We start from the raw sequence: 11748 nt of genomic DNA, 5'->3' as shown, positions 1-11748 counted from the left end.
TATAGATTTTTATGAATGCTCTGGTGGCCTAGAGGTATGAAGCTGTGCTTCAGTCCCAAAGGGGGGTGGTTTGAATTCACCAGTTGTTCCACTGGGAGAAAGGTGGACAGTCTCCTCCTGTGCGATTTACTGCCTCTGAAAACCTGCTGGAGGGGCAGTTAGGGAGCGGTTTTCATTACAGAGCAAGTTCTGGATCTGCTGCTCATAGAGTCACTAAGCCTCCAAACAACAGAATTGTGTTTATTAACTTTTTTTTTTACACCTCCAGTTTGCACTTTATTTAAATTAAATGATACATAAAGTTACAGGGAAATGACTTTACTGATTGATTTTGATAATATAAAAAAATTACATATTCACAAACACTTAGAGCATACACTACCATTTAACCTTTTAGTCTAGGTAGTCAAAGTCTTCTGGAATTCCAAAGTTTGTATCAATTTTATTTTCTTCAAATCCAAACTTTTTGCCCAAGACTTTATTGCAAATATGTTATCAGTCCTTCTCTTCGCAGCTTCTTTGGCTGCTTTATTTGCTTGATGTATTTCTTCCACAACGTGTGGGTCACATTCTTTATATTTTTCTACTTCTGCCTTGAGCTGTTGTTCCTGTTGGTGTCGAAGGGAAGAAAGCTCCTTTGCTAGCTTGGTTCGTTCTTCTGTCTCATGCCGACCAATTTTTGCTTTCTCGATACTTTTTTGTAGGTTTCCATGCTTTTGGCTTCCTTCAGACAACTGAGACTCCAGAATCTCTAATTTACGTTTCCGTGCATGAAAGCTTTACTTGGAAAAACCCAATAATAATTCGATGCTCGAATCCTCTCACAGTCAACCATGCCATCGTCCACTAAGCTCTGAAGGACTTCTTTCACTGACATTGCAGTAATGCCTTTCTCTTTAGGAGCCATCTTCTCCATATCCTTTAGTTGAAATACATCTTTGGTCTCAAAAAATATTTCCATCATGCGCGTCCTCTTTTCTTCTGCACTCAATCCTTTTTTCTTTGACATGGCTCAGACAGCGAATATATCGGCAACTCATTTGCGTGGAAGGAGAGGGGCGTGGTCGTTTCTTAACTTTAAAAGCACAAAATTTATTAAGCTGATATGTGTATATTGATTATAATTTCACATATGCTTGCCTATCCTAAATTCTGATTATAACTTGGATCATTTATATCCTCATCCAAGCAATTTACTGCCTCTGAAAACCTGCCGGAGGGGCAGCTTTGAGCTGGTTCTGACTCCTTGGCACCCAACACAACATAATTTTTCTAGGTAAATTTCATGTCATTTTTTTCTTAAACTAGAGTATCATCTATAACATTATCTGTATTTAATTTTAATTTATTCAAAAGGTGGCAATGAACTAGAAACTTTATGAAACAAGATTATTTTTGAGATCATTTTCAAGTGAAGTACAGATTTACAAGTTATATGTATATATCTATATATCTCTCCAAGCACTTTTGATGCATTATAAAACTTTTTTGTAAGTCTTTTTATTATTATTTCATTTAAAAATATTTCCTTACCTTTTTTTGCTCTGGTTGTCGGACACATGCCCAACTTTGTGTGGATTGTCTAATCTCCATATATTTTCTGTGCATGAGCTCTGGGCATCCTTTCTTTTCTGACCATCCACTCTCCAGATTCCTTGTTTCTGCCTTTTGTGGGTAATTCTCCTAATTGCAACTAGCTTTACATCTTTGCCAGAAAAATTTGTTCAACATCGATTACCTTAGAGTGACAAAGTAATCCCATTGGTTGTCCTTTTTCTTTGCCAGATTAAAAACTTGTTAATTAGAATGTGTTTTGTTGTCTTGGGGAAATATGAAAATTAAAAATATTGACTAACAAATTACAAGTGAACTGCAAACAATAATTACAAGGTGATATATTCAAATGTGCATGTTCTTGTGTCTCAGTAACAGTCTGTATCATAAACTCTGAATCTTGGCACGGGGTTTTGTTCTGTTTTCTTGAAAAAAAATTTCACCCTGGGATTACATCGTGTTACTTCACAGCACTAGAGCAGTAATCAAAATCTCCTCATTTCAGATCATTTAACTAGCACTGAGGATGAACGAATGCTTTGTGTTAGAGAACAAGGGCTATAATGTTTAGAAATAAAACTTGACCACAATTTTTATATTTTTTTAATTTCTTCTGTTTTTTTAACTTCAACACACAGTCATTGCACGCAAAGATTCTCTCCTCAAGCAATTACCAGTTTTATAAGGCCAAAATCGGAGAACTTTTTCCATATTAAAATTAATGAAAACTATCCCAGGTTTATGTCTGTGAATTTATAAAAATTCTCCTGTGCAGAATCACTGTCCACGGCTAGCATCTGAGTGATCGAATAATCAATAACAGGTTCTTGTCCCTACTCGCAAATATAATCTGAATGCAATGCAAATTTCAATTTGCTATTTATCAACAACATGATATTGATATAGAACATCTTCCAAGGGGCTTTGTTTACAGTGTTTTACAACAAAACATGACATTAATCACAGGTTTCAAATATGTCAAGTTGTAAATTACCCAATGATCTCCACTCTTGGACACTTTCTTCAGTTTTTCATATTCTAGAGGAAACATTTAATGATATTTTCTTTTCAGTCACAGTAACTCCACATGAAAGCATTAAGATATGTGCTGCTGCTTTTATAAGACCTATTGATCCATTATGTTTCAATTCTGCAGGCAACGTTTCCCGTATGGCTACCCTAAAATTAGAGAAAGACTGAACCAATACTAATGTGTTCTATTTTCAGAGAGTGGTTTTGTTTTGTTCATTGATTTAATTGAAAGTACAAAAGATAAGCCTATTTACACTTGTGACAATGAGAGAGAGAGAGGAGGGGGTATTTCAAACCTGCAGAAAGGCAACCTTAATGTCCTCCATAAGAGAAGAAAATGCAAGTTTCTCTTTCAACTCTGTGCCAGTAGAGAGGTACATGCTCTTAAATAGCCAACATGTTCACCTTGGAACAGCTCATGGTAAGGACAGCTTCTACTCAGTTACATAGAACGCTGGCCAATACAGACAGCACAGTTCTGGAACACTGCAAGATAGGGCATTTCTTTTTGTTTGATTTTGCCTTCCTAACTCAGAAAAACTCTCCAAAATGGTACGAAGACAACGTGATGAAGATTTAGTTTTGCCTATATTTAAGGATGCAGGAGTGACATCCACTTCTGAAATAGCTTGCCTCCAGAAACTCTAGGAACCTGGAGAGAATGAAAGACACACGAGCATTGAGGACTCACCTTCATAGGGTCGCTATGAGTCTCCTGCAACTCAACGGCACTTAACAACAGCAACATACTCAATCCAAACAAACAAACAAAAAAACCTGGAAAATAACAAGGAAGCCCAATATTTGCTGTTGTTGTTATATGCAATCAAGGGAGTTGCAACTCATAACAATCTCATATACAGGAGAATGGGGAAACTGGCTGGTCCTTCCGCATTCTCAGGACCAGTATTGTGCTTGAACTTCAACTGCTATATTAAGTCACCTTGTTTCCACTGCTTTATGCAGTCACTTGCTGAGACCTCTTTTCTGCTAACCCTTGCCCGTCTCAATCACGGTGTCCTCTTCAAGGTTAACACTTAGCACAAGTCATCACCTTCACTCTGGAGGAGCACTCCAGCTGCACTTTTTCCAAGACACATTTCTTTATCCTTTTGAAAAGGGTTTAAATGTGGGAAAATAAATTTTGAAATAAATATCACTTAATCTATTTTTTAAAACAACATCCCAAACTATCCTTTATAGATTAATTCTTTTTATAAATTTATTTTAATGAAAGTTTACAGAGACTTTGGATTTCCATTCATTCATTCATAGTTGCACACTTTCCTCCTGCCCTTCCCTCCCCCCTAGTTCATTTTTCTCTTTGAAATGTTAAAAAAAAATTTCATTGTTATACAGTCCCCCCCAGTCCCTTCCACTATGCACCTTTCATTCTAGATTCTTGTCATGACAATAATATCTAATCATATATTCCTCCTAAACAGTTCTCTCCATAATCTGTTTCAATACAGTATACATTTTTTATCCTCTCTTAGTTTCACCCCCAACTCTGATGTCAGTCCCGCTTTATAACAGTGGCACAGTATAGGACAAGATTCAGATCTTTTATTCATAGCATGCTATGGGTTGTATGTGACTCAATGGCATTTATCAGCAATAAGAAAGTTTTAATATTTTATGTAATACTTTATTTTTAAATTAACAACATTAATTTTCCTATTTAATAACATCTAGCTATTCATTTGCAATTAACAAATTATGAAATTTCTATACAATTTCTTACAAGCAAAATGAAAATAATATAAGAAACATTATGAATGAAAATTCTATTAGTTCATCTCTTCATCAGTACCATTCTTATTAAAGGAATATCCCTTTGTACAGTGTTCTTAAGTACTGAATTCACTTGAGTTTCTACGAGATTTAGATTAAACAACTGACAGCTGTTTCCTAAAGAGCTGAATTTACTGTTTAACACGTTTCATAGTCATAAATTTTATCTTCAGAGCTTAATCTATTTCTACAATCGAATTAATTGCCTGTTTTTATTTCTATGTGTATATTTTTCAGCCACTTTTGATATTTTAACTCCCCTTTTAAATTATCAAGTAATTTTCTTTTATCTATTCGTTTTAGGACTGGTCTGTCAAGTTGCTGTACAGAGGTAACTCATGGTTGCTGTGATGCTAAACACTGTGACACTGATGTGTCAAATGTCATAATGGTTACCCATGATGGACAGTGTTTGGTGGAGCTACCAGATTAAAACAGTTTTGGAAGCAGGAGTAGCATCCACTTCTGAAATAGCCTCCAGAAGCTTTATGAACTTGAAGAAATGATGAAAGTTATACAAGTGTTCAGCTCTCTCATTCATAGGGTTGTTATGAGTCGTCTATGACTTGATGGCACTTAACAACATTAGTTATTTATATTATAATATAAATTATATTAATATATTTTACTTATCATATGAGTAATATAGTTTTTATATTGTTGTTGTTGTCGTTATGTGCCATCGAGTCGTTTGCGACTCATAGTGACCCTATGTACAAGAGCCCTAAATGCCGTTCTATCCTGTGCCAACCTCGCTGTCTCAAACACATTCATTCCCACCACTCCACTCACAGAATTGATCGATCTCATCGAGGGTCTTCCTCCCCTGTGCCGTCCCTCCACTCTCCCAAACATGATGTCCCTCTCCAAGGACTAGTCCCTCCTTGCAACATGCCCCAAAATTTTTATATTATAATAAATATATTAATATTTATATTACTTAAATAATAAAAACTATTTATATTCTTTATTTTTAGAAAGTTTTCACATTACCAAACAGCATAATTTTAATTTTTTGTGTTATTGTTTCTTAAGTTCTTCTTTAAAAGACATAGAATTTTGTCTTTACCAAACAGTGAAAGAAATATAACTGCATCCCAGGAACTTTATGGTATCTTTATTTCAGAGATACTTTAAATAGTAGTGTATCCACTCACTTCATTTGTAATTAGACTTATTCACTTCCATTCTTTCAGAACACACTGTCTCTCAAGGTGTTAATTCATTGCCCTGCTCTGTGAAAATTCAGTTAACAATCTGTTATTAAGTGTCCTGAAGTCAACTCTGACTCACAGCAACCCTATGAACGACAAAGCGGAATCTTGCCCTAACCTGCACCATTCTCACAGAGCACTGTTACCGTCACTATATGATCTGCCTTGTTGAGGGTCTCCTCTCTTCCTATGGGCCCGCCCTTTTCCCACATGATGCCTTTTATTAAGGACTGGCCACTCCTGACAACATGTCCAAAGTATGAGAGGTGAAACTTCACTATCCTTACCTCTATGCAGCAATCTAGTTGTTCTTCCTCTAAGAGGTACATAAAAAGTTGCCACAGATTTGACTTACTAGTGATAACTTTATGTAAAATAGACAAATATTTCCTGGACCTGGTTCATTCTCCAAAGTGTCTGAATGTTGGAGTCTGGTCCTGATTTGATTGCTTCTCCATTTCATCAAGGGTCTCCATAAGTAATGCAATGCTACGTTTTCTATTGATGACTCTCTTTGATAACTCACTCAAGTGAGTCAAATTATATTTTGTTGTCGTTTATGCCTTTTTCATTGCCGGATCACTCAGCCTTCCTCTCTACCTGGTGGCCTGGCTGGTATTTGAAATAGCAGTGGCATAGCTTCCAACCTCAGAGACACATGCATGGGACCACAGACCAACAGACTGAAAGGCGGCTGGTGAAATAAAAACTGTATTATAAAAGCTGTCTAGAGGACACAGATCTCAACAGGATGGAGAAACTTCCCCCTAGATTCTGTTCAAAAGGCTGAAGGAAACTATTCAGTAGAGGTGAATAGTCTACAATATTTAATTTGTGAATAATTCTATTTCAGAGAGTGAAGAATTGGATCGTGACTTCTCTAGCTTTTGTCCTCTCCTGTAGCTCTTTTCCAGAGGTTGTGTTTGGAGACAATGCTCTTGTTGGATTGTTTCTCTGTATTCTTTCCCATGTTTCTCTTGGGAGGATAATTCATTTTTCTGCCCCTGGATCTCAGAAGTCTCACATTTCAGAACATTAAATTTTTAATCTAATACATACATACACATGAATTATATGTGACTTTAAAAATAGGCCGCAATTATTTATTTAACACAATAAATAATTTGCTACAAGAAATAGCTATCCCCAGTATTGCACTGACATTTTCCCATTGCTTTATATGTATGTGAAAGTTGGAAAACTCATGTGGGTGACTTAAGAATTGATTCCTTTGGATTGTAATGGTGGTGCTGAGGAGTGCTATAAGCCATGGACTGTAAAAAAGCTCAGTAAAGCTGTCTTGGAGGTGATGCGACCAGATTATCTTTAGAGCCCAGAATGCTAAAGCTTCATCTCATAAACTTTCTGTATGTTTCCAAGAGGGGCTGATTCATGAAAAAAGACTGGATAGTCATGAAGAAGAGAAAGATGTTCAGGAGGATGAGTTGACAGAGTCCCTGCAACAATGAACTTGAACATGGGGAAGACTGTGAGAATGACATAGATTTAGGCAACGTTTCTCTGTGTTATACAAAGGGTCAATATGAACAGCAACAAAATTGCATTGCAAACCAGTTCTTGGAGGCAGTTCTAAGACATAACCTTACAAAAGAAGCACAAGTGACTCTGTGTAGTTGCAGGTTGAGTGTCCTTAAAGACTTTCCTCTCCTCACATTTTATTTTTTAAACCTTTCCTCCTTGTGAAGATATGCACAGAAAAGATACACTGTAAACACTGAGTGTCATTACCTACAAACTTTAAATGATATATCCCTATTGTAGCTGACATCTATTACCTGTTGTATCCATCTGATACATCCCTGTTGTTGCTGAAATGATATATCCCTGTTATAGCTATCTGATATGATATAGCCCTGTTGTAGTTATCTGATATGATATATCCCTGTTACAGCTATCTGATATGATGTATCCCTGTTGGAGCTATGTGATATGATATATACCTGTTGTATCTGATATGATATATCCCTGTTGGAGCTGATATGATATATCCCTGTTGGAGCTATCTGATATAATATATCCCTGTGTAGCTATCTGAAATCTACCTGTTGTACCTATCTGACATATCCCTATTGTAGCTATCTTTTTACAAATGATCTCACCATCATTAACACAAATGTTGAGTAGTTGTCCTTCAATTGCTCACTTAAGCTTTTTAAATTTTATTTTTTTACTGGTTTATTTATAAACTTCGAATACATCATTTAACTTTTTGAGGTGCTCTTGGTAATTTAGTCCCTCAAAGCAGATACTCTTTACTATTCAGGATCAAGTATTTTTGATGTTACAAAGATGTTTATGAAAATGATCTTGAATTCCCCAGCAATATTCACAGCTGAATTATAGGATGTTCTACTTCTCATATAAAGTTATTCCTGAGATAACTTTATATGGTGAAGTTTTAGGACAACACATCCCTAAAACTCCTGCTTTCTGCAGAGAACATTTCAGTATATAAATAACTTCCTTGCAGTTGGAAGGAGATCATTCTCATGGAACACAAAGACTTAAGAAAACCAGATTTTCATTTCAGCAGTTTTGAAAGACAATCTGGTTTCTGCAGGACTCCTTGGGAATTACAATTTAGTGGTTTTTCAGAAAAGGAGGTATCATGAAGTTTTGTTTACAAATAATGGAAGCCTGTAATTGTTACCTATGAAAATCAAAGTGATCTTCAGAAAATGGATGTTGTAAAACAAGGTAATTTAATTAGGAATGATTAAAAAGTACTAGAGTCGGAGGCTTGGAAGAAGAATATCCAGCAGATTAACTCTATTGTTGAGCATATTTGTGTTCATATTATTTAGTCTTAATCCAATTGTAACACAATCAACACCCATAGTATCAACAGCTAAGAAATCAAAGAGCTGTTGGATTGAGTATATCTTCTTTCAAGGACCTCTTTAAAGTGTTAAAGAGCAAGACTATCAGTTTGAAGACTAAGGTGTACCTGATCCAAACCACAATATTTTCAATTTCTACCTACACATGTGAAAGTTGGGCTTCGATAAAAAAGAATCAAAATGCACAGATGCCTTAGAATTGTGGTGTGCTGAAGACTATTACACGAATCATGAACTGCCATGAGAACAAATAGATTAGGCTTGGAGTAAATGTAACCAAGCTGCTCCTTAGAAGTAAGAATGATGAAATTTCTTCTTACGTGTTGTCCGAAGGGGCCAGCCCTGGGAAAAAGACATCTTATTGGGAGCAGTGGAGGATCAGCAAAAGAGAGGAAAACCCTCAAGGAGATGGGTTGACATAGTGATTGCAAACATGAACTTGAAAGCACTAAAGAGTGTGATGATCACATAGGACAGGTCCAGGTCCTAATGCATTGTTCACAGGTTCACTATGAGTCATGGGTCATTGATGAAACTGACCAACAGGAACAACAGGTGCCTAGTGTCAATGAAGAATCCATCCTCCACCTTCAGAATGTCAACACTATCTGTCGAAGGGATGCCCACTTTCCATGGGGCACTCTAGACACCTGAGGTAAATCAGTGTACACAATAAATGAAATCCCTGCAACATGACAGTTAAGTTCTACTTCATATAGGCAGGCAGTCAAAAGTAATTAACATATCTGCTAATATATGACTTCACACATTAGCCTATACATTCATTAATCACTTTTTGATCTGCTTGTCTGAGTGATGGAAAATTGGCTTCAATCCCCATCAGGCTGATGCCCCAACAAGTGGGTGTTGCCTGGTTGTCATGGATGCCTACTCCAGCAGGCATCACACTAGAGCATCCCGGATGTGATAGAAGGAAAATGTGAAGCAAAAGTCAAAATCATAGCAATGACTAGACTTGCTGGTCTAATAGAGGTTGGTGGAACGTGGGATGTTGTTAGTAGGCGCTATTCAGTGGAGAGGGACATCGTGTCTGCAAAGGTGGAGAGTCACCTAAAGAGGGGAAGGCCCTCAATGAGATGGATTGACACAGTGACTGCAGCGACGGGCACAAGTGTGTTGGAGAGCGTGAGGCAGGATCAGGTCTTGTGTTCACACGGTCTCTGGGTCATACTTTACCCGACAGCCCCTCACAACAGCCCCTGTTAGAAACAGCAACAGCATGGTCCTCGGTCACCCTATGGTCTTGAAGCTAAACTCACTCCCATGGTTCAATTTTCAGTCCAACAACGCTGAGCAGAGATCACTGGGAACTCCAGTAGAACTAACTCTAAGGAACAACTGATCCTATAACCTTTCCAAAATACGGAAGAGTAACGATAGCAGTTTGAAGGCAAAGGTGCACTTGATTCAAGCCATGGTCTTTTCAATCAGTCATTGTGCTTCTGAGAGCTGGACAATGAGTAAGGATGGCAGAAGGACAATTTGTTTCTTTGAACTATGATTCTAGAGAAGCTGAATTTTCCATGGACTGCCAAAAGAACAGATACTTAGAAAAAAGTACAGCCAGAATGTTTCTTATAACGATGGTGACGCTTCATCTCACAGACTTTGAGCATGTTGTTAGGAAAGGCTGCAGAGCAGCCAGGTGAAATATCGGAAGAATTTCGACAAAGAGAAGGGCAAGACACCAAAATATAATCCAAAAGCCAGCCAGCCCTATAAAACTATGAAAGATGCTAATAATCTTGCGAGTGAGGTTAAATATAAGGCGGATCTGAAGAAACTTCACAAGCCTGTGACTGACATGAAGGAATCACTGATAATGAATCATGTCCTGAATACAAGCCAGCTTGCTAGTTCTGTGAAATACAAAGAAAAATATGAAAAGGAACGAGGGAAGCCCATGTTGGACTTTGAAACACCAACATATATCACTGCCAAAGAATCTCAGCAAATGCAGAGTGGGAAAGAGTACAGGAAAGATCTAGAAGAAAGCATCCGTGGTAAGGGCCTCACTGAAATGGAAGATACCCCCGACATGCTAAGGGCAAAGAATGCCACTCAGATTCTCAATGAGAAAGACTACAAGAGAGACCTGGAGCTAGAAGTCAAAGGAAGAGGCCTAAATGTGATGGCCAGTGAAACTCCTGATTTTATGAGGGCCAGGAATGCTACTGATATTGCCAGCCAGATTAAATACAAGCAATCAGCAGAAATGGAAAAAGCCAATTTCACTTCTGTGGTTGATACTCCGGAGATCATTCATGCTCAACAAGTGAAGAATCTTTCAAGCCAGAAAAAGTACAAAGAAGATGCAGAGAAGTCCATGTCATGTTATGAGACTGTTTTGGACACCCCTGAGATGCAGAGAGTCCGGGAAAACCAAAAGAATTTCAGCATTCTTCAATACCAATGTGACCTTAAAAACAGTAAAGGAAAAATTACAGTTGTTCAAGATACACCAGAAATACTGCGTGTTAAAGAAAACCAAAAGAATTTCAGCTCGGTATATTTACTACTTATTTTCCACTTAATGCTAATTTAATAATTCCATTTCCCTCTTTAAAAACCTACTAGCCTTACGTTGATTCAGATAATTAACATCTAACGCCCCCAGTTAATACACGTAGTTATTTCTGAAGTTCCCATCCTTTGCCCCTAAACTGTCACTCAAAACACCATTTGAAATAACAATTTAAAAATGCTAAGCAAGCACATTTTCTTTCTTTATAACTTTTTAATCCCAGTACAGTAACATGTGTGTGTTCTTGCTCCAGGAAGACGGACTTCTTTTTTGACATTGTGATTTCTTTGATTACACCTCCCCAAAATAACTGACTGATTTCACATTTCTTTAATGGATTTTATTTCACATGAGTGTGGTTTGTTTTGTTTGAGTTGGGTTTTTTTAACCAGAGTTTTTTTATCCCACCCCACCCTCATCCTGTATTAATATAGTACAATAAATAACCTCACAAGAAAAAAAAAAAAAAGGAAAGGCTAACCTTGGAAAGGGACATCATGTTTGGAAAGGTACAGGGCTAGTGAGAGAGAGGAAGACCCGCAACGAGATGGATTGATATAGAGGCTACAGCAGTGAGCTCAGTTGTGTTAGAGATGATGAAGGTGGCACAGGACAGGGTTTGTGGGATCGCTCTGAGTCATACAAGACTGCATGGTATCTAACAACCACACCAGAGGCAGACAGTTTGTGAAATCCAGATAGACTAGAAAGTCACATAAAGTTCATGCTCTCACATATGAAAACACAT

The 11748-nt window shown here is 37.3% G+C and overlaps 2 pseudogenes; one reads left to right on the top strand and one right to left on the bottom strand.

Moving 5' to 3' along the window:
• Window positions 1-393: 393 nt before the first annotated feature.
• Window positions 394-1009, bottom strand: LOC102848556 (annotated as a pseudogene).
• Window positions 1010-10202: 9193 nt separating this feature from the next.
• LOC102861221 overlaps window positions 10203-11748 on the top strand; it is an 87818-nt pseudogene continuing 86272 nt past the window's right edge.

The sequence above is a fragment of the Elephantulus edwardii genome, unplaced genomic scaffold (assembly GCF_000299155.1).
Source record: "Elephantulus edwardii isolate Elephantulus edwardi_28Jun2011 unplaced genomic scaffold, EleEdw1.0 scaffold00118, whole genome shotgun sequence".
Lineage (NCBI taxonomy): Eukaryota > Metazoa > Chordata > Mammalia > Macroscelidea > Macroscelididae > Elephantulus > Elephantulus edwardii.
Note: the sequence above shows the minus strand (reverse complement) of the source record. Positions and strands in the feature narration are given on the sequence as shown.